This window comes from Fundulus heteroclitus, chromosome 9 (assembly GCF_011125445.2).
Source record: "Fundulus heteroclitus isolate FHET01 chromosome 9, MU-UCD_Fhet_4.1, whole genome shotgun sequence".
NCBI lineage: Eukaryota > Metazoa > Chordata > Actinopteri > Cyprinodontiformes > Fundulidae > Fundulus > Fundulus heteroclitus.
The window spans coordinates 15,207,686-15,232,627 of record NC_046369.1 but is presented as its reverse complement, the minus strand read 5'-3'; the positions used below and the strand labels follow the sequence as shown (position 1 = coordinate 15,232,627).

General features: G+C 37.0%; 1 long non-coding RNA gene across 1 annotated transcript; it reads right to left on the bottom strand.

Moving 5' to 3' along the window:
* LOC118564149 lies at positions 1 to 24,638 on the bottom strand. The gene is made up of 3 exons (XR_004931673.1): positions 24,483 to 24,638; positions 3,516 to 3,561; positions 1 to 259 (listed from the first exon to the last, which is right to left on the bottom strand). It is a non-coding gene; the product is annotated as an uncharacterized LOC118564149 (long non-coding RNA).
* Between the last annotated feature and the right edge of the window lie 304 nt (positions 24,639 to 24,942).

The window sequence follows — 24,942 nt, the reverse complement described above, 5'->3', positions numbered from 1 at the left end:
TTTAGCAAATAAAACAAAAACATTAATGGTTTATTAGTTTATTGATAGAGAGAAAAGAAGATCAGGGATATCCAGTGTTTATTTATATTGCGCCAATTCACAATACATGTCATCTCAAGGCTCTTTACAAAGTCAGAAGCTTTTCCAGTAGGATTGATGAGGGGGCAGTCGATGCCAGCGGGTTACCCAGCTAAGTAGAGTCAGCGCCTCCTCTGATGAGTGTGAGTAATACAGATGAGTACGGTAGCTCGGAGGGAATCTAGGAAGTAATGAGAATGCTGCGGTTTCACAGTGGACAACTGAAAAGAAGCTCTAGGTTTTGAACTAAAGACCTGAACCACCATTCCTTTGTAGTTTTTTTTGTCCCAAGCATCTACTTTGGGTGGTATGGTGACATCCACTTTATTATCTCTACCGCAACATAAAAGTTAATTCATTAATGATAACCCATGAAGTTCTGTGAAGAACAGATTACTGATGTAAAACAATAAAATGCTTAAAATAAAAAGTAGAAGTATGAATTACAATACAGTACAAGGACATCAGAAAAACAATAACATTGAAACAAATTAACATGTTTATATGGGGCTGAAAGCCAACCCCAACAGGTTAGTCTTCAGAGCAAATTGATGATTTTTTAACTCAGGTTTTAGTTTCTAAGCTGCTGTAAACTGTGCCAGTTTTATAATTTACTGCACAAAATACCAAACTGTGATGAGTAAAATCTCTTGTTGTCATCAAACAGGAAGAGAGGCTTAACATGATGTGGAAATGGACATGGTGTGGTAACATTATGTCCATTTCCACTCGTTTTTTTTTTTTCTGTTACTGTTACATTTCCTGAATAGAGCGGTTTGTTGTTTTTCCTGTACATCACTTGGCCAGGGCTTGGACAACTTCACAGATGTGAGCTTACTTGTCTTAGTTCATTCAGATACATTTGTAGAATGAAAATCTGTGTCCATGTTGATTTTAAATAACTGCAGTACAGCTTACAGAAGAGTTGTATGTTTTCAAAGGAAAAGTTTCTGCTCAAAGTTCTCCAAAACAGGTGATTAAAGCAGAACAATTCCTACATTTCCTGTATAAAAAGTAAAAAGCCATGTTGTGCATTGTGTCAACCACTCCCACATTTCTTACTCAAACAGAATGGTTCTGTGCCTGAATGACAACATCAACTAATTCTCCATATCTATAAATGAAATGTATGTAGTCCAATAATTTCTACATTTTGTATTTGGCATCTGGTATATGTGTCTAGTCCATTGATTACAGGTGACATTTTCTGCCCTACCCTCCATTAATAGAGGGTATATTTGTTTTCTCTAGTATTCCTGCATGTGTTTCCATGATTACATTTATTTGTTTCTCAGGTTGGCTTCTGAGTACTTTCTGTGATGTCATTACAAACACCCTATCAAAAAACATTTCATACTAATTATTCAACTTGAATTAACTGTATGTAACCTGAGGTGCAATTGCCATACCATTGTCAAAACAGAATTCAGTGCATATTAGGATTTGTTAATGGGATTTCTTTCACTTTACACATGCCACAGCGAGAACTGGCTGCTCTGGCAAGCGTTGGTTATTTTTCTACATGCAATGAGCCAAATCCATGTGTACCATTACCCAACAGGTATCAAAATAAGAAAACATGAAGAAAATCTGTGAAACACTTTCAGGAAACCTGAAACACATGCATGCATGTTAAGACCATCGTCACAAGTATGCTATGTAACAAAGAAAAAGACATTCACTGCATAGGGCATCAATCAGTTCTATGTTGTTAAGTAGTATGTTGTTGTTTCTATTCAGAATGTTTATGACTGCTCAGTTATCTTTTGGCTTTAGTGGTCTAGTGGACAGTTATTACAGGGCCATTCACTTTTCCAGTATCTCAGTCTGAAAGGTGCACAGTATGAAATGTCAACTGAGAGGTTTAACCATCTAAGTATTTTTAACTCCTCATGCAGCTCTTATGTGTATGAGGAGACAGCCGTCACGGTGACCTGTCAAATGCTTTCACCTATAGTGGGGCTTTAATCAATGCTGAGTACAGTTCTTAACTGTGGTACGGTAGGGAAAACCTTGAGGGACAGCTTTAGCCAACAATGGGACTGAAGCTAATTTGCTGAAGAGAAACCCTCCGTATGTGTGGGTGACATTAAACTAAACCACATGGGAGACTTAAAAGTATGTAGGTGCAAAAAAAAAAAAAAAAAAAAAAAAAAAATTCAACGTAAATGAAACAGTTTATTTGATTCACTACAATTAATTTTCACATGTATTTTTACCAGGATATAAATTTTTGTAAAAATTTTTTAAATACTCCTTTAGGCTCTGCTGTGAATATAAGTTACACAATTTTCTTATTTGCTGCATATTTGTAAGTATAATTTACTGTCATCATAGCACAATCACTTTTTCAAATTTGAGAAAAAAGTAAGAATCAATACATTTTTAATAGGATTATTGACTAATTTGTTGTTGCATAATTGAAAAATGGACACGGGGAAGAGATGAACTTTGTGATGCATTAGGAGATTTGGATATAACTGTTTTGAAAGCAACTGCCACCAATCAGGAGGCAAACAAATTACTTTCTGTCACAAATTAGTTCTGTTTACACATCAAACCCTGGAGTTCTGCCCAAACCTTGTACTTCTCTTGTTTCCTTCTGCTTTTTTTTTCTGACTTCATATTTCTCTGTCACCCATTGAAGGCTATTCTTGTTATTTGCCTCGTTTCTGTATCTATCCATGCCAACTTCTTGACACACTGTTGTACAACAAAAGAAGTGATTAGTTAATTACATATGTGGATGAAAAAGGTGTTTATTTAAAAATTAATGATGTTTGAAAGATAGGCTAATCTTATGCTTATACAGTCTTTGAATGATGAAGACAAAAAAAATTATAAAGACAAAAATTGAAAGCAAACATGTATCCACGGATAAAAATATGATCAAGTTTGAGTTTCCAAACTTTAGCGGTCAGATATCACATTACTTCTTTTCTTATTTCAATTGCAAACTGGAGAATCCTTTATTTCTTGTTTAAACTTACCATTTCTTATAATAGATGGTATAGATCTTAAATTCAAGGCATGTCCTTCAATAAAAAAGCATTTTGTTGATTAAATTGCAGTTTGATAACTTTAAAATGTTTGAATGCTTTTTTGTTTATGCTTGGTAATTTTACTCTTGCTATCCTTTGATTTCCTTCAAAGCCCTTCGGATTACCCTGTGTATCAGTAATGCTACATAAATAAACTTGCCTTAGATTTTCTTTTCTATTTCTAGTTAAGACACACTGTCATGCTCCTCACCTCTCACTGTCCTCCTTCCAAAACTCAGAAACCAACCCAATGGCTGTTCTAGTCCTCTGCCTCCTCATCCCCAGAGTTCACAAAATTACTCATCTCAAGATCCCTTCTGCTAATCTCACTGATAATCTGGTTACTTTTTCGGATCCACTAGTTGGACTCACGTTCTCCCCGCCACCATCACTCACCTGCCTGTCCACCTTCCAATGCTCAGCCGTCGTCTCCATCTTCTCCCTGAAAACATATAATAAGGATAATTACCAAGCCACACCGCTCAGCAATACTTTAACTACTTACCTCTCCTCCTCAGTGACAATCTGCGCTGCTCCCCTGAACCTGGTAGAAAGATTCATGATTTCACTGTTGTCAATTAACCGTTTAAACATTTCTCAGTTGTATGTAGTTGCTGCCTGCTCAAGGGTCTCACATACCAGCAAACATGGCCATTGGTAACCAAGAATGTTTAAACATAGCAAAAAAGAAGTGCAAACATCATGCAAATAAGATGTGACAAACCAGCATTAAGTAATGCATAATTGTGAAGTGAAAGAACAGTTATAATCCGCATTTCCTGTGCTTGCTGAAAAAAAAAGCACCTCTACAGCATGATGCTGCTACCACCATGTTTCACAGTAGGGATGGTCTGTTCAAGGTGATGTAAACACATGCTCCTTCTCTTCCATGGATGCCAGATTTATTGCATAACCAATAGTTTTCCTGCTGACCAATTATTTCCCCTAAGCAATGGATCTCTGCAGCTACTCCAGAGTTACCATGTGTGTCTTGGCCATTGCTCTCCTTGCCTAGCCTGCCAGCTTAGGAATAGCTAGAATGTTTGCAGAAGAGCTGACGTATGTTCAGTTGAACAGTGCTTTTTGAGGATTCCAAAGTTTTGGACACTGTTTTATAACCACCTAACCCTGCTTTGATCCTCTCCACAACCTTGTCTGTGACCTCTCTAGAGAGTAAATTGGCCTTTATGAGGCTATTTGTCCACTAAAGTCTGATATAAAGTGATACTGAATGTCTGATATGGAGTGATATTGAATGTCAAAAAGGAATCATCATGCAGTGTGGCTCCAATCCACCACTTTGACATTGACAATTTCCCCTGTCTCCAAAATCAACGTATGTATGGGTCAAAGTTGCCATGAGGACAGCACATTTTCTCATCAAGTTCTTTTTTTTTTTTTTTTTTCTGGAAAATGATGTATCCAAGTTTCAGGGTCAATTTTGTCTGTACACAAGCTTTATAAATGAGGCCCCTGGTCATTCTCCACCCTTACCTCAAAACATAAGCTCCCTGGTTTTGTTGGTTCCTTCCATCTTGCTGCCTGTGCTCTTGCATCACCTTGTGCCCATCCGTAGTTTCTATTATTATTATCACTATCATTTTCTGTTATCTTACAAAATAAACCTCCCAATGCTGATGCCTAGTTCTTGTCTGCATTTTGGTCCCATTTGAAACTTACAAAACATGACAAAAAGACAGTCCTATTCAGTTTATTAAGCTAATTGTTCAAAAGTTTATAATGTAAAGACACTGAATTGTATTAAATCACTGACTTTGCAGCAATCCCTCCCCGGAGCAAGCAAGAGGTGACAAGGGACACAGAATTAATTTGAGTATTTAAATATCCAGCAAGGCTTCATACAGAGAAAGCTTTTGGGTGACAGTGGGAAGAAATAGTTCCCTTCAAACAAAAATAACAAACTACATTTAGTGTGAGCAGTCATCTGCTAAGGTTAACAGAAGTTTTGAGGAATTGATAAGAAAAACGAACAGACACAAATCTCAAAACACTGTTCCAAGAGAAAAATCTGAGCTCATGGATTTAATGGCAGCGGTAGCTCAATTACCGACTCTGTCTAGGAAAGAAAAATTATTAACCTAAGATACAGTGGCCTGCAAAAGTATTCACCCCTATAGCATTTTTGAGAGTTTGGATTAATTCAAAAGGCTTTTTCTTTCTCATAATTAAAACGTTTAAGAATCACTTGTTATTAAAAATAATAAAAATGCTTGAAGTTAACCATTGGTCTAGTAAAATGAAGAAATTACATCAACGGCACCCGAGTAATATGTTCAAGATTAACAGTTTTCAGACCTGCCAGAGACACAACTGTGTTTCATGTGATGAAGAAAAGAGCCTACTATTTGGTTATATACTAACCAAATAGTAGGTGATGATCTCTGTTGATGCACAATCATTAAATATCCAAAGATTGGTTGTTTTGAGAAAAACAATTATGCAACTAAAATAAGACACCAAGTTAGTATGCAAGTTTTAAAAAAATAATACTATGACTTTGTGATTTTCTATGTCAGTAGCTCACTGGTTGCATGCAATGGTTTACCGATTAAATTATTGCAACCTGTTGGTTTATTATATTTTATTTCTGTGTTTTATATTTAGTTTTTCTCTGTTTGTCAGTGAACAAAGAGTTTATCATAACAAATCCACGAGACTGGAAGTATAATAATGCGCATGCAATGAATCGAGCCAAGCGAGCCACCAACGCCCAGCAGAGGTGCAAAAAATAGAGAGGAAAAGCCCAAGATCAAGTGTGAAAAAGCGCAAAATATTGTTGACCGGGTCTTTGACCACGCTGAGCTGTCACTTTACTACAAGACATTGCAGGACGGTCTACTGGCTCTTACAGTAGCTGCGTCAATTGTCGCCATCTTGGTTTCTAAATTCCCTGCGGTACTGCCAGCAGATGGCACAACAATGTTTACGTATGTTGATCACGCTCATTGCAAAATTCTTTTCAGGCTCAAAAAGGCCTAAGTTAACACTATCAGGCCAAACACTTGGCGTATATCGTTTTATTTTAAGAGGACTATATGTTTTTTTTTGTGGGGGAGGTTTGTTATAGTACGTGACTACGCCACTTAAAGAGTCACCTCTAAAGTCGCCTACCTCTGAATAAACTAGTAATTATAAGATCTCATCCTGAATGTATTTATGTTTGTAATATCATCTGTATTACCCATGATACTAATTAACCAATATAAAATAGGTCTTGCTAAAGTAAGTCATGAATTAAGTTATATGTAATTTGTAAAAAATACAGGAGAATGGAATAACAAAAAAAAATGGAACTGGGTAGACAAGAATTTCAATCCAGCCAGTACAGAACAACATCAGTGAGGAATGAAAAGACAAATTGGAGTAGAAAGAGCAAAAATGAAAAACATCCAGGGTCAAAGTGAGGTGGTGGAGGGAAAGATAGAAAACAGAGGACAGAAATTGCAAACAGAAATGAAGAGTGGAAACCACCAAAGCAATGAAGGCAAAGCACATTGAATAAATAGATGGAACAGGACAAAATGGTAGCGGTAAGATGGAACACAAACGGCTGATGTGAAAGTGAAAAGAAGAGAAGTAAATAGCACCAGAACTACTGAGTGGAAAATTATAGTAAAAGCTGAAGGAAGGCTTTGACAGATGGTAAAGACTAAGACAGAAAGCATGATGAAGAGATGAAAGAAAATCCACATGGGACACAGAAGTTGATTAAACGTTGAGAATGAAAGAGAGATGGACAAACACTCTTGAACACTGGGTAAGTAGCAACAAATGGGAAGTACAGAAGATAAGAATGTACGAGACCAAAAGGAGAAAAAATATTGAGGGGGATTGTTCTGTTTGTCCTGACTCTAAACCACCTGCTAAGCAGATGATGATAAATGAGGCAGTGGGGAAGGCCGGCTCCTCACTCTGTTCTCCGAATGGAGATTTACGCACCAGTCTTTTCTCCCTAATTACCTCTCACTTTCCATTAGCAATGTCACAGCCACTGAGTTCCACCATCAGTTTCTTCTTTTACCCAACCTGTCATTTCCAATAGGTCTGAAGTACCTTGGGTTCTTCAAACAATTGATTATCAGTTGATTGGTTACATCACGCAGGTTCAAATACACAACCTGTTTCTATACAAACTTGCCTAAACTGGGAGATTCATATTTTGCAAGTCAACTCTCATGAAGCAACAAGACATGTTTTTAACATATTGGTGTTTGTCCCATAAGTGAAACGGTACCCACAATAACAACCAGTGTTTATTTTTAAATCGTTTTGCTGTTTGTGTATGTGTTTCGGCAGGAGGAAGGTAGAGAGGACAGTGACAGTGATGTAGCACAGGATTGTGGGGTTTTTAACCGAAGCAGAGAAGCAATGCCCATGGTGTGGTCATTTTTTCATTGTGTCAAAATAAAGATAATAAAACACCTGTAATTATTGGTTACCGTCCATAGCAGCAATACTAATATTGGACATTGACATTGTCCAAATATTTCATATCATCGCATCCCTAATAACATATTCTGAATTTCCATGTTCTGTTTCTACATCTTACTGATTTTGATTTCTCATCATATTCTTTGCTCAAAGGAGCATAGAACAAGTTCCAGAGTTTTTGCAAGAGCTTGCCTCCTCTTTCGACAAATTGAAATGACACCAGTGTTGGGAGGAGAAAAAAAGTATTTGCCACCGCAACTGCACAGGTTTTTTGTTTAGAGGCATAATGTCTTCTGAGTTAGGAAAGCTATAAAGATTGAAGTTAGCCCATGTTCTCTCGCTAATGCGCCAACAAACTAGCCTCAACAAAGTAGCCAAGTGAAAAAGAGAGTTCAGTGCGTCACTCCCACGTGCACGGCTAGATAATTTGACCCAAATAACTCTCTCATGAACTGACTAATGGAGCCTATGGAGGCAGTAAATAGGGAAAAACTATATTAAATGTCAGGCAAGGGGAGTTTTCCTCTCCACTGTCGCTTCCTGCTTGCTCAGTATGAGGGATTGCTGCAAAGCCATGGACAATGCAGACGACTGTCCACTGTGGCTCTACGCTCTTTCAAGAGGAGTGAATGCTGCTTGTCAAGACTCAGTACAACCTGCTGGGTTTCCTTAGATAGGAAACTTTTTGACCAATCTGTATAATCTGATCCAATCTGTATAACCTGATTGAATTTGACTTTGGAAAGTGCCTTCACTGCAAAAATAGAACTCTAAATAAGAAATAATTTCTTGAAATGAGAGAATTTTTCCTTAATTTGAGCAGGTAAAAAAGATTATTTGCCAATGTAATAAGATTTTTGAACTTAAAATAGGAACAACTCATCTCCATTATGTTATTTCAAGTGGTGTATATCTAATTATCTTATTTTAGGGGTAAAAATACTAATTCCATTGGCAAATAATCTTATTTACCTGCTCAAATCAAGGACAAATACATTCATTTCAAGAAATTTTTACTTATTTCTAGTTCTCTTTTTGCAGTGTTGGAATGACATGTATCATGAATTGGCGCTATACAAATAACATTTTAATTCAAAATGAAATTAAAATTTTTGTTGATGTGGAGAGAAATTTGTTCTAATACAAGAAAAGAACAAGTTTAAAAAATCAAACTTTGAAAACATTTCTATCAAAACAAAGGTTTTAGAATCATCTACAATGTGGCTGCAACAGCTGAACATACAATCTTGCTATTTTTTCAGATTTTATTTCATTTTTGGGAGAGCTAGGTTTATAAACAAAACACCTTCTAGAGATTACATTCTCTATGTTCTTTGTCTCTTATGGGGATGGAGGTAGAGGTGGGTTCCTTTAAAGGGTTGGCAAAGACACATTTCAATTGGTCTTCACCTACCCACATAAACAACAGAGTGAGGTGTTTCTCAATACCCAAGTACATAAGTACGTTGTTGTTTGCTTTGCAAGTACGTTCTTGCCAAAAACACAAGGACATAGTATTTGCTCCAAGCTCTGCAAATGGAACAGATTGTACGTGATGGTGTCACCGTTCAGCTAAGATCTATCCTGGTGTCAATAAATGGTCCTGCTTTACTTGGGAATATGACAATTTTCACATTTATGATAGAGAGTGAAATATGGGGAAATTGTTAGCCAATATTAAATATAAATAAGTTTTATTAAGTTGAAACCTTTTTTTTGAATTAGCTAAAGTTTTAATTTTTAATCCTCCCAAAGACTATTTTCTTTTTGCTTTTTGTCACAACTGACTAATATTAGATGATGATGAGCTTTAGAGTTATACAGCTGATTAATTACTTTCATTATTTCTAAAGTTTGCACTAGATCCATAAACAGGATAGGTTGAAAGAACTGTTTCACATTTAATTTTACCAACCTGCATCTTTCCAGAACTGTTACTTTACAACTGCATGATTAATTTACAATAACTAATAAACAATGATTAACACACTTATTTTTCATAATCCTCATCACCTAAACTCATCAGATGTTTATGGGAGCAACAAAATGTTGTATTAAAAAATAATATTTAAATAAAACAGACAAAATGTCAGCCAACAAGTACAGGGAACTGATTCATGGTGTAATCATAAGAATAAGCATCATTATTATAATTTAATATTGTGAAAAGTAAGGAGACAGTGGGGTGTACGATGTCAGGACATGCAGGGGAAGCGGTCCACTGGGAGTTTTTGGGAAACTGCATCCAAACCTGGAAATGTGGTCTCTTGTATACTGCAGAGCTGGCTGCCTAAAACAATGAAAAATTTAAAAACAATAAAGACTTCAATATATTAGGTTTGTATAAAAAACCAACATGGATATGAGTACTTTTTATGTACAAGGAAGAGTGGAACAGCTGTTTGTTTAAGGTTTAATTAACTTAAAATGTCATGAATTTCCAGATAAAAATATATTTTATATTCTGGTACTTGCAGTTATCTACCACATATACTAAAATGCTTTATATCTAATTTTTTAGCCAGTATAAACAAATAAAGGGTAGTGGAAAATGATAAAGGGTAGTGGAAAATGACAGATTGACTTGTTGAGATCAGGCTACGGTTAGTGGGGAAAACAAACTCCACCCGCCCGCTGAGCCTGCAGCCACCACCGCCTGTCAGCGGAGCTCTGCTGCTCTGAAAAATGTGGAGCACTTTTCAAAGTATGCTCATTTTTGATGAAGTAAATAAATAGATGAGGTTTTGAGGTCTACGTTCAATCTGTACAAACAGTTTCTACACTCACCTATTCATTTAGTGCTGCTGGTGGTGCAATGCATTTATGGGATTTGGCCCAAGAAGGACTCATCGATTTATCCACTTTGCTCCACCCTTCAGAGTCTTCAAAGTGGGACACGGCAAGAAAATCGCCTAAGGGAGTCTTTCAGAAGGCACCTGAACCGATGCCCAAACCAACTTGTCTCTCGTCCTGAGAAGGACAATTTTGGATTCATGCTTTTGTTTCATCATGTGCAATGGACTTTACACATGTCTTACCAAAACCTCCTAAGACCCATTGCAGTCTGTACAAAATGCTGCAGCTGGGCTCCTGACAGGATCTTCAAAGTTCTGTCATGTGACTCCACTGCTTATGCAGCTTCACTGGCTCCCAGTTTCTTATAGAGTGCATTTCAAGATCTTAGTTTTGACTCGGAGAGCTCTGCATGGACAGACACCAGTGTACATCTCTGAACTTCACATCGCTACCCCCACCCCCAACCTCCCCCAATTAGGGCTGATTGCCTTTTGTACAAAATAAAAAAACTAAAAAAGACAGAGCTTTCTCTTCTGTGGCTACAAGACTCTGGAACTCCCTTCCTCAGACTCTAGAAATCAGCAGAATCAGTGTTTTTTTTTAAAAGGCAGATAAAAAACTTTTTTTTAAAATCTACTTTTGTTTAATTGTGTGTTTTTTATCTTCTGTTGTAAAGCATTTTCTGATCTTTATCTTGAGAGGTGCTGTATGAATAAAGTTGTACTTACTTAATTTCTCAGTGGACTCATTTTTATGCAGAGGAGCAGCGGTTCTACTTCAGGCTTCCCCTTAATGACAGAGCTCCGCCTCCTGTCTTTAAAACTGATTCTAGCACCCCTACAGAATAAGCTAATTTCAGTCACTTGAATCTTGAATCCTGTTCTTTCTTGTAGTCGTGATTCATGTTATAAACATACTGTACGTGAGGGCCAGAAGCTCCACTCTTAGGCTCAGTTTTTCTGCATCAATGCTCTCGCGTTACTGCAAAGGTTTATCAGAAATCTGGATGAAATAAGATCAGCATAATAAAGGGCTAGCTTTTATTTTTTTCATTCAAGGTTAAGACTTACTACAAACACACATGGCTACTGCAACTTTATATTGCCTTTTAAAATGGATAGTCAGTGTTTTGGGTTGGGGACAGGAAAATTCCTCTCCAAAACAATGGTGTGTAAAATGTAGTTCTGAAAAAGGTGACCGTTTCAATAGAAAACAAAAGTGAAATAGCAAATGGTTGACTCTTTTGATTCACAATAATCTGGATGAAAGTTTAATTGCTTATATAATAGGTAAAATAAAATCACTCCTTGGGCAGACTTTAAATAAGTTACGGTAATTCTACTTTGTCAAATAGTATCAATGTCATACAGGGAATAATTGGCATACTGTGAGTTTTGACAACATGTATGCCAAATAGAGTATACTAAAGCACAAACTGTGATGACCAATTAGCTACCTGCTATCTTTTCCTGTTTAACCAGCTTATGCAATGACAGGAAGGGCTGTCATTCTCCTCCTAAATCATGTGCCCCATGGACATTTTTCCCAAAGCTTCTCCCTATCTTGGTACAGTTGTTATTGATTGAGGTAGAGGAGTCTGGACAGTCGGTAATTAAATGGAACGACTGGTGGGTGTAAAATTAGCCTTTGTGTCATTAGACTGGAATGACAGAGTGGCTAAAAGAACAAGTGCAGCTGAGATGACTTATGACTCAAGGCCAATTAAAAGGCAGAGCAAAAAGCGGATGAGAGGAATGGCTGATGACGTGGCACGGACGTGTATGGATTTGTCTTGGATAATGAACTCTTTAACTGTAATCGATCTGCTGTACGAGAAGCACTGGATCACAGCTTTACTTTCAATGAGCTCAGGAGAATCCGTGGATGGTTTATTTCAGATCTTCAGACAAATGTGTTAAATGTCAAGAAGCTTTATTGGGATGTGCTTACCATAACATATGTGTTCATTGGAGATCTCAGTCATTCTTGCAGTAGAATGTCCTAAAAAGATTGTTTAAGATGTTCATCAATCTTCAATGAATAACAAGATCTTTAAATTCTTCTTTGATGTGGTTTTAAATATTTTTGCAGCCATTTTGGATATTGAAACTTGAGCCTGGCTAAACAGTTGAATGAAGCTGGAATGAACTGGAGAGATATGATTTAAATATGAACTTGTATAGCTGGACATTAATTGGGCCTTCATGCCTAATAAAGCAGCGTTATTTTTATTTTATTTTTTTGTCCTTTAGCACAGCATTAAAAAAAACGTTTTGAAAGTATTTGGATAAACATATGATATGGAGCTGTTGTAGAATACAAACACTCTAAAACATGTTGTAATTTGGGAAAATGAAGCTCTGTTTGAAAGGGTTATTGTTTTACTCACACGTTTACTGGAGCTCAGCTGCAATGCCGATAAACTAAATGAACCTATATAGCAATGGTATAAAACTAATGATGGGAACACAGGTGCAGTTGCAGAACTTTGCTTTTTCTTTTTTTCATTATGTGTTTCACTTAGATGCACTCTTAAGATCCTCCTTAGCTACTCTGCTGAGTGAGACAGAGAACAAGCACTGGAGACCATACATGCCTTGTTTATTTGATATGCAAATAGTTTAAGATATCATCAGAGCCATCTACACTGCCTTAACTTGACTGTCTAGTGTTTGAAGTGAGTGGGTGGCAACTTAAAAAGACATAATGAATAGCTTGAAACCAAAGACAAAGCATCAGCATCGGGATACAAATTTCTGTTGACAGAAACAGCAAGCACAGAATTTCTCTCAGAGATCCCTTTTCAGATAAAATGAGAACAAGGGTGGAGTCTCTATCCACAGTCTGTCTGTGCAAGAGGCGTGATGAACCTTGGACAGGTTATCGCTCGTTATTTCATGACTTAGACTTAGAGACTTAGACAACTTTATTTGTCATCCTGCATGCACAGAGTGCATACAGCTTGGAAAATCATGGTAAAATGCAGTAAATCTCAGTAAATTACAGTGTCCATTTTGTGTCTTCAGCATTTGAACTATACCTAGTACAAAGTCATTATTAGGTGTTGTCTGGTCTTTACTTCATACTTTTGGACAGTATTTTTAGAGTCACACGTCAGATAAACCATCTTTAGCAGGATAACATAAAAAGCTCACTTAAAAGAGTTATATGTAAGACTTTAACTTTGTGAAACCAGAAAATAAACTTAGTACATAAGATTATGTAGAGGAAACAAGTCAATTAAATATTTGTTGTTTTCAACTACACTGCTGTAGCCTTAGTATTTAGCTTTTAACTTTGGCAGTAAATCTTATACTTTAATGTGTTACTTTTTGATACCAATCATGTGGTGGAAGGGCAAAGTGCCTTCCGCAACAAACATGATGTTCAGGTTTGGAGACAGCCAAAAGAATAAATGTTTAATTAGTTTCTACCAAACCCAAAATACATGATATCTATTGGAAAAAAGGTTCAGTGACACATAGAGTTTAGTGCAAAATTATTCATACCCATGTCAGCTTTATATTAAAAATAATCTTTTCATTTTAACCAACAAGTTTTAATCTGACTTAAAGTAATATTAACAGTTTGGAGACACCCAGCAAGAGTCCCAACTTGAAAAGATAATCAGTGGATGGAGTTAAAGACTGGAGTGATGGCATGGAGGTTTTGGAGCTCATTACTAAAAAAAACTCAAAATGCCAGAAAGAAATATCCATATGCTGGTCAGAAATTATAAGCAGGGCTTAATAGCTTTAATGCCAAAAAAAAAAAAGATTTTGCAATTGAACATAATGAAGATATGCTGTTTTTCATCAAATGTAAATAAAGTTTTGTTGTTGTTGGGTTTTATTTTTCAAACTTTTGATGACAAAGACTGTCATCTCCTTTTTTTATTTGGATAAAAATCTGACCGGGGTATGAATAACTATGGTTTACACTGACGGACCAGATTGTCAACATTGAGGAATTATTCGATCAACTGAAAAGTCTTATTAGTCAAGAAATATTTTATCATGGGTGCTGAACTGGCTGATTTTCTCCTGAACAGTTAAGGAGTCACATGAGAATAGCTTTAATTAGCATAATAATAAGCAATTATCATAAGTAGTTTAAAAAACACCTACATTTTAAAATGTAGATTACAGCTAACTATCATTAACTCCTCAAATGCGTCAAAGGCCCTGAACAGGGCTTCCAATGCTTTTTGCTGTCTGGAGTCCTCTCTACATGAGCTGTGCAAACATTCACACAAGCTTGCAAGCGATGTTGCTTTAAGTGAAGCTCTGGGGTTTGTGACATATTACTCTACTACCACTAAGTAGTGTAGAAAAGCTTGACTTATTTTCATGATATGTAGGCCCTTGGATTTAGATGTTGGACAGCGTATTTTCAATGATTTAGTTATAAATTAAATCAACCATCTATTAAAGTGGCCTTTTAGCCACTTGCTAGTTTGCAAACCTAGAAACAAATCTCTCTGAGTTACATGAATTATTATTTACCATTTACTATTAATATCCCAACCCTTAATACATACAAACTTTAAATATTACCTATAGAAATGTGTTAAATATGTCTGAAAATAGTTCAAAAGTAACCCAGAAAATAACAGTTGATACACAGCTTTTTTTTGACTCTGTAATGTTTCAGAGCACATCTTGACTTTTGATGTACAATATGTTTATTGTGTTTGGTTTTTTTTTTAACAATTTTACAGAATTGTAATAGATTGTAGCGGAGAAGGCTTGTGTAGTTTGCAACTTCTGGGCGCTAGATCTTTCAAGGTCATATGAAAAAATTGCTTGCAGATGTCAAACTCCAGCAGGAACTTTGAAAAAGACCACAACATATCTGAACAAATTGATCGTTTGAACAGAGTTTGGGTTGTTCTGATACAAAAATTGGTCAACTGGACAATTCTCATAGAGTCCAACATGCTGAACAGTGGTTAATTTTCTTGTAGAAAGCATGACAAATACTAAAGGATTGTAGATCAGGGTGAGGTACGCTTAAGGAATCTCTCCAGGGTATGAAAAGTAATATAAACTGTGGGATAAACATGGTATTTAGACTGAGTGATGCTTCCATATTGTTGCTCAGCCAGCTTCAACCCTGAAAGATCATTTCATAAAGCCGGTGTGGAGGTTTCAGCAGGTCAGAGTATGAATATTCTTGGATGCCCTCCATTGCTCAAAAATATGAAATCTGCATCACATATGAACAAATACTTTCCCTTTAAAACTAAGAACACATGGGGTGCATTTCTGTAATGACCATGACTAGGTGTTTGTAGCAGCCTGGTAAAGTCCCTTGTAATCCTTTGTCCAACAAAAGGAGCTCGCTGAATAAAAAGGCCATGACATCAGAGCTCTGTTCACAGGCTAATCTCTGGAACCAATACTTATCCCTCACATGGCTGATAACTTTGCTAGTCTGAATTGAATCAAGATTCGAGGGAAGGACAAATGGGAGGAAAAAGTACCTACTCTGCTCAAGCTCATACTTGCTGGGGAAACCGATATGATAGGTGTGTAATATATAGAACTTGACAAATAACCTTGAGATTGACCATGTTCAGCGAATGAAGAAGCACGCTCATGTTTGATAAAGTGAGAGAATTTAGAGCATCTAAGAATGTAACCTTGGATTTCATATTTGCAAAAAAATTATGCACAAAACGATGATGTTGTTTGTTTCTGCACTGTTCCTGAGCCACTGTAACAAAATCTTATCCAAATATGTATTTAGTGATGCAAATTTGAATGACAATAAAAACAAGTCTAACATTGCTGTAAATGACGTTGTCCTTTTTATTACTTGTATGAGTCTGAGTAACATGTGTGAAGGTTCTGCTTCACCAGCCTGATTCACAAAACCGTTCTTTGCTTTCTCAGCAAGTGTTTTCCTCTTGGGATCAAATATTCTGAACAGCTGAATTCTAGCATATGGTTACCATCAAATAAAGTGTATCCTTTGTTGTGATTGCATGTAGCAATAAGATAACATCTTAGAAGATGTGATGGCTGAGGAGAGTCAGACATCAGTGCATACATTATGCAAGAAAAGAAAAAAAAACGCAGGAATTTCTGTTCAAGCTTTAACCGTCAGCTTGTAAATTACATTGAGATACATGTGATAGAACACAGCATGTGCTGTAAAAGCACTATGCTGAGAGTGAACTCACCAAAACTTTTGACCTGTAAGTAATGTAGGCCCACCACTTGTCAAAGATAAGTATGGTATATCTTTGTCCTGGCTAATGTACAGTAATCTTAGAGCAGGGGTGCCCAAAGTGCAGACCGGGGGCCATTTAAGGCCCCTGGACTATATTTATGGGGCCTCAGAAAACAAACGTGCCCCCCCCAGAACAGACGGTTCATGCAGAGGGACTTTGTATTTTTTTAATCATAACCAACAACAATACATCTTCTAACAATCAAAATTGTTATATACAACAGAAAGAACTTGTCTTTTAATAAACAAGTAGTTTGAAATATATATATTTTTTTTTATTTCATCGCAAATTGGACCACATCTCTCTGGATTCTTTCAATTAAAAGCAGACATTTTGGCACCCAGCTCTACCTTTAATTAACTTATTAGACTGGGCTAAATACAGAAAGTGTTTTCAAAGAAATGGTGGCCCAAATTTTGCTCCTGTTGAATTCTGTTCTTGTTGCTGAGAATATACAATATATTTATATTGTTTTCAATTAAGCTCAAAAGAATTTGCAGCCTGGATGCCTGAATTTTATTTAAGGAAAAGATGCAAAACACTTTTTACATTTTGGAACTACAATTATTTAACTAAAATAAATATATATATTTCCCTTTATAGTCCCACAGAGGGGAAATTTATCTCTGCATTTAACCCATTCCTTAGGGAAAAGTGTGCTGCCGACACTGAGTGGCGCACAGGGAGCAGTCTGTTGGCCCAGAGTGACAGACTGAGTTTCGAACTGCCAACCTTCGGCCAACACTCCCACCATTTACACATCCTTTTCCTACAAATACCTACTTTTTTACTTGACAAAATGTTTGGTCACCACTGCCTCAGCGCAAGACAAACCCCTCTAAGAAAATGCAATTGCCCTTAACAGATGCAGTAAAACTTCAGCATATATGGGCAAGATAAGAAAAAACAAGCATTCGATGCTGTTTTGGTATCTCCTCGGGCATATAAAACACTTCGATTCATCATCAGGAGCAAGACACACTTCCAAATGAAGCAGAGACTGAAGAGACCAGTCTAACCTTTTCCTATCTCTAGCAAAAAGCAAAAATGAGATCTTGATGTTCCCAAACTAAACACCCTTTTCTGTATGAGAAGGGTGTTTAGTTTGGGATAATGTGCATAAACACCATACACAGGCTTGGTGGGATGCAAAATGAACATTTCTAGCCTACATGTTTTCTTTAACATCTTTTTTTTTTACACCTTAATGCCACATTACTCTTATTTTTCTGAAGATTTCAGGTTGTTTGATACACTGTACAAGCGCTTAAGTCTGTAACCGTACTTTAATATCCTTGATTTTGCTGGTGGAAGTATAACATTGTACCAAGATGTTTAGATAATAGATAATAATCTTTTTTAACTTTTTTAACAACACATAAGACAAAATTATTTCATTGGCTGGTATATAAATAAATTATGTACCTTTTTTTACCATTAAGGTTTATTTTCAGGTCTTTCTATGCAGTGCCTTTTATCTCATATGCAGTATTTATCTCACATGTTGCTTTCCATAACTGTCAAATAAGACAGAACCAACTCTCCTCTCCACACTTGCATAAACACGTTCTATTCCGAAAGCCCCCTTTAACAGTGGGATTTATCAGTAATGGACCACATATGGCTGTGTGGAAGAAACAACATGTTTCAGATCAACTCTCTCAAGTCAAGGGTTGCATTGCATTCCTGATAATTTGACAGAGTTGTGTCACTCTGAATTGGCCGCCACAAAAGCCTTTTTAGACAAGGAGACCTAACATTTTATCTGTAATTTGTCTGTATATTGTAAGATGGCCTTTGCTTGGTCTGGAAACATTTTTCAACGTTGCATTATGTTACCATGGGAACAAAAAAGCTGTGTTTTCATTAACAAAATCTTTAAGTACGGAAATATTACCCTGAATTTCTAAATGAAAGATACAAGATGTCTTTCAATTGGCTGTTTTTTTTCCCTAAGCTTTGAGATGAGAAAGCCAGTAGCTGTGGATGATTCAGCAGAATTGATTCTGGATACTTTTTTTGCAAAGCCATTAACAAGTACCAAAAAGGTGATGATTTAAACCTTGGATGATTTGCATAAATTATTAAATGCAAACATAACAACTTGCACTCACCCACAAAGGTCATCTCTGTTGTCCTCTTCATCCGAACCCTTAAATTAGCCTTGTGCCCTAGGCAGCGAGGCTTATTAATATTGCAGCCCTGTCTGTATTCATTATGAATGAGAACAAGTGTGAAGATGCCAAACAGGCACCTAAACAGTACAGGGCGCTGACTTTAACAATTTGGGTCAGACAGCAGATAATCAGCAGGCACCTCCAATTTTAGCTTAAGGGACCCACGCTTGACAGCGGCCAATACATTTTATTTATTTATTTATTTATTTTTTATTTTTTATTTTTTACCAGTATTATGTTATCTGAATATACATCAGATCAGCTGGAATGGAGATGCAACATTTTCTTTGTCATACTTCCCATGACATTGAATTTTGACCATTTCTATTTAGCCCTAGTGACCTTTAATTCAAATATTGTCGCTTCATCACTAACTATAGCATTGCCTTCTGTTTAAGGATTAAATGGACTGCATGAGTCACTTATTTTAAAACAAGCTAAATGTCAGAATGCCACCTTCGATCTACTTTCTCTTAAAGTTTAACACAGTTTTGTACCGTCTAAGCACAATCACATTTTCACACAAGACCTTTCAGTGCTCCAGGAATGTCTCTCCATGAATGATTTATCTTTTTCCATTAAAATGTCCTGTGACATCTGTGACGCCTGACCTGGCAGTGGATTTGGTGACAGTGGTATGCCACAAGGTGCTGATCCAGGTCATCTTGCACTTGTGTCACGCTGATGTCTACTGGAAACAGTTAAGTGCTTCCTGATTTAGATCCACGAGAAGAGGTTTGGACAGAAGAAGAGGGGGGGGGGGGTAAGAAAAGGATTGGACCATCAGAGAATAAGTCACTCCTAAAGGAGAGTTTTAAAACTTTAAAAAAAAGATTTTCCCTTTTTCATCCAAAGGGATATGAGAAGTCAACTCACTGCCAGAAGACATCAAGTAGGGAAAGAAAAGCTTGATGCCTAAATTCCAGAGTAAAACGTATCCCGACTTTTAGAAAAATCCGTCATTTGGAATTCACCACTTTCTGCTTCTCACTATTCTTCCCGTATGTTTTGCCTCTGCTGCTTTTATTTTTGCCTCCATGCTTAATGATAGAAGGAATTTCTCAATTTTTGATGGAGATAAGCAACAATGTTTGATTATCTTCAATAATGGTTAGAAACTAATAATTCATTTGGCATTTTCGAGAGGCTGTGTGACCAACTGCTGGGAAGGCAGCTAATTGACCAAAATGACAAAGCTGACCGAGAGAGAATCCACAGAACGTGATCTACCAAGTTATGGAGGATTGGCGGCAGAGCACACTGTATTTTTGCTTTGGATGATTGACAAAATAATATCTCTGAATCCAGTTTGACGCTCTAGTGGGGTGACCGCTAAGATCCTTCCATCTACAAAGGAATAGCTCTGTGATGGCAATATCAGATTTAACACTGATGTAGAGATCAAAGTAGTGTAGACCTCCACCACTAATTCTCATGTTTAGTTGCTGGTTACCAGGGAAATTGAGCACCTGCTTAAGAAGATACATTGCTGAAAAAGAGTGAAACTGATTCTTATGTAAGTTTTCCTGGTGCTTTGAAGTCAAGAGAGATGACAGGTGCTGCTCCTTTCTAAAGGGCTGTTTGATCTCCTCACACCAGATGGAAGAGTTCAATATTCTCTGGACAAGAGAAATGCAATTTTGTTTCATGGTGTGTGTTGGAAATGTATGAAATGTGTGGTTAGAAAAGCTACAACTATTTATGGAAGAAAAATGTTTTTCAATTTCAAAGTATACAGAAACAGAGTCAATCAATTAACCAAGAATAAACTTTTGATCTAATAAGAGATGGCATGTATTTGTTTCTTTTTTTACAGTTTGTTTTCCCATAGAGGAACACAAAGGAAACATAATGGTCTGAATAACATGATGATCTGACCATCTGAAGGCCCGTCCCCACAGAGACTGGTGTTTCAACAAAGGTATTTTGTCATTTAGATTTTGCATCTGCACAGATCATGCGTTTCGGGAGACCATAAACCAGCGGTCCTCAATTCTGGTCCTAAAGGTCCGATGTCCTGGAACTTTTATGTGTTCCTGATCCAACACACATGAATCAAATTGCTGAATTACCTCCTCAGTATGCAGTCAAGTTCCCCAGATCCCTGCTAATGATCTGATTATTTGACTCAAGTTGCAGGACGGCAGCCCTCGATGCCATAAAAGATTTTTATTTTTTTATTTTTTAAAAAGAAAGAATGAAAAATTTTCAAAACACCGGTTTCGTGTTTCTATGTGTCTTTTCTTGAATGATGACATCATAGCTCCATGTCGCTGTAACCTTCGTGCGTCTCACTTTCATAAATAACAACCAAGATGCCACTGTTCGGTTTTTCGTCCATGCTAAGGCAAATATTGGCTTTGAAAGGAAGAATCTGTAACAGTCGTAACAAACGGCCTGCTCTACATGGCGTTTCCCCTGCCAACCCACATTAAGGTCATGTGGAACATTCGTAAATGATTGCGTCTTATCCCATGTTGCTGTGTTTACTACATTTGAGTTGTTTACACATGTCCGGTGTTTTTTTGCACATTTCTGTGGACACACACTTTTGCTTAGTCGTTTACGACAAGTCATTGTGTTCGTCTTCATGTGAACTAGGCCTGAAAAAAGTTTAAGCTTCAGAGTTGATCACCGAACAAGTGCTTGATTAGAAACAGGGCACAGCTGTGAGGGAAGGCAATAACTGAAGTTGAACTGAGAAAATGGAACAAATGGCAGCACAGAGCAAAAAAGACACCACAATGCAGATATGTATTAAATACCAAAATAAAGCTGAACCAAAACCAAAGTCCCAAAAATGAGAGTCATAGTTACCTTATGTCAATTGTACAAACAAATTATCCTCAGTGTCTTTATTGCATTTAGACCTTTGAATCCTTTTTGTGTCCACTGAACTTTAAATAGGCCCAGAATAAAATCTAATAAAGCTACTTACATATATAAATCAAGCAGAGCACAATGGCAAAAGTAGTAATGCTCCACTTGTGAAAGTAAATCTGTTTGGCTCTCTTTGGCATTAAGAACTCGATTCTTAATGCTGCACTGCCAGACACCACATTTTCATTTGTACCTTTTGGCAATACAAGATATTCTTCTTTTTTGGTGTCCTTTTTTCCTTTGCTTGTAAATGATATATGTTTACCAGTTACATGCTCTGTAACGCCAGAACCCCAAGGATAACACATAATATCTAAAATTGTTACTTTTACAATTGAAAAAAAAAAGATGCAGTGAAGACACACAAAATATGTATCTCTACTGTTTTTGGAAACCCAGACATGTAAGCATCTGTACTCTACACAAGGCTTAGAACTTAGAATTATGCACAAAGTCCACAGTCTTGATAAGATGACAAATCAAATATCAAAAAAGGCACACAATTGCCTGGACTGGGGAGACTGAAGCACCTTGTTTGTCCTTGGTGGGGGGGTAAGGCCCTCTGGCCAGTGTCTGATAGTCAAGCCTCAACTTCTTGGTGTGTTCTGAACAAGTTATTGTTTGATGACACAAGAGATGACGGGACAGATGCTTCATTCTCAGTAAGCCATGGTACTGCTCCAGTCTGGTATGGCGAAGAAAGAGCAAAGCCAAAAAGAAAGGCTCTACATTTATCATTGTGTCTGACATGTGGTCATGAGATATTGATGATGAGAGAAAGAATGAGACCTGTGATACAAGTGGTTTAATCTAACTTCCTCCTTAGTGTCGCTGGACTCAACCTTAGATGTAGGGTAAAGGAGCTCCATCTCTATGAAAAGAAGCTCAAGATAAAACAGTTGCTCACCTACACTTAATGGAGTCTATGAGGTTTGGGTATTTAATCATTTAGCCTCCTATGCACCTGAACACTATTTTCCAGGCACATCCCAGTGGGCGGAGACCCCGGGGCAGACCAAGAAAACACTGAAAGGACTATATAATCTCTTCTAACTATGATATCACCTTGGGATGGACACTGTCTTCCATTATGGACCACAGTCCAATTTCTATTGTTTTATAACTTTCTCTCCATTCTTTGGTGATTGCGTTTGTGCGGCCAAGTGTGCTCTCAGCAGTAGCGTTGACCCCAGACTGAGATCTGCTCTCTACTCCACCTCAAGGGATGCAACAGCAAACCTGCTCCAACCATTTATTTGCTCGTTTGTCCTTTCTACTCCAGCAACAGTAGCAAAAGTAAAGCTACAGTGTCAGGTCTGGATGTTTTGCTTTTTAAACTTTGAAAGCCACTGTAAAACACTGCAGTTAGAATACATCTGTTTGCACAGCTATTAGATTTTGGAAATCTACCTTTCTGACTGGGCTTTTGTTTATCTTAAGTGTTCAATTCAACTCAATTTTATTAATATAGCACCTCAAGACACTTTGCTAAGTCAAACGAAATCATACAGATTGGTCAAAAAGTTTCTTATCTAAGGAAACCCAGCAGATTGCATCAAGTCTTGACAAGCAGCATTCACTCATGAAAGAGTGCAGAACCACAGTGGACAGTCGTCTGCATTGTCCATGGCTTTGCAGCAATCCCTCATATTGAGCATGCATGAAGCGACAGTGGAGAGGAAAACTCCCTTTTAACAGAGAGGAAAACCTCCAGCAGAACCAGGCTCAGTGTGAACGGTCATCTGCCTCGATCGACTGGGGGTTAGAGAAGACAGAACAGAGACACAAAAAGAGAGACAAAAAAAGCACAGAAACACACATTGATCTAGGAATCCTTTCTATATTATAGGGTAATGGCAGATGATCTGCCTCACCAGGATGATGTCACAGCTAACAGAACACCAGACCAAGTGTACCTACTATGAAGAAAAAATGACAGAGAATTAAAAGTTGAAATAACAACTAACAATAGAAATTGGAGAACAGTAGAACTCAGCAGAGTGATAGAAATAGACCCAGATGTCCTCCAGAAGCCTAAGCCTATAGCAGCATAACTAAAGAGATAGCTCAGGGTAACCTAAACCACTATAACTAAAAGCTTGGTCAAGAAGGAAAGTTTTAACCCTAGTCTGAATAATTCCATGTGCAGAAAAAATTTCTTAGCAGTTATCATCAGTTCAGGTGCTAGCTTCTGTGAATTTCTTTATGTTTGAATCAAATCTATCTTCACATTGACATAGTCTTTCAAAGTCTTGTTTTCTTTTATTTTTAATTATTTCAAATCACATTAACTGACCAGAATGTCGGAATCATGTTTGCTTATTTGTTGCTGTCTAAATAACAACCAGGAAATATTCAATCATATTGGGTTTACCAAAGGAAATATTTTAATGAATTACTGAAAATTTCAACAAATTATGCATTAACAGAATAATAGTGCATGTATCCATACCAAAAATATTGAATGCAGTCTAGCACAATGTAGTTTCCTAAATCCGAACACATGCACCTCTTTTTTTTTTTTTTTTTTTTTTGCAAAATGAAATTGTGTAACTCTGCATTCTGCTGCTCAACTTTAAAAAGCAGCACCAAAATTAAGCAAAGAGAAGATGACTGTTTAGGATCGCAATGGTTTTTCACTTACGTACAAATGTGACAAGACGATGGAGCAAGAACGATGGACCAAGCCAAATGTTTGTGTCGTCATCTTTCAACAGCGATGATGTCAATAGTTATTAATTACTTAAATACTCATCCACAATAACATTGAGCACAAACATCATACAGAGAGAAAAAAGGCTAAACTTGAAACATAGCTACCTGTAGCATTGAACCTGCCCCAAATGTCATTGGAGTCTTTATAGCGGCAGACATCCAAACACACACCAGTACTGTGGGGAGCTTTTCCTACAGATGAGCTTCTGTCAGATTCTTTGGGTTAAGTCACTCCTGGACAAGAGACAACACCAGAAGTGTCTTACCTAGGGTAAGGAGAAAAAGGAAAAAAAAATTGAGAGTAAATTTTCATTTCATATAGAAATCAATTTATCAGTATCTGAAGAAAAAAATTAAAATTCATTTTCAACAGTCAATGATCATTTTGGAAACTATATCAATGGCTGGTGCTAGTTCCCTGCTTATTGATAAATTTCAGAGTCAAGAAAGTCATCCGCCACAACATTTTCGAGCACATTGTGCTTTACTCTGCCGAAATGCTTCATTCAGATACTGATATCATGTGGCAGTGGGACGTGGGGCGTGCTCACGCTCTAACAGTTAC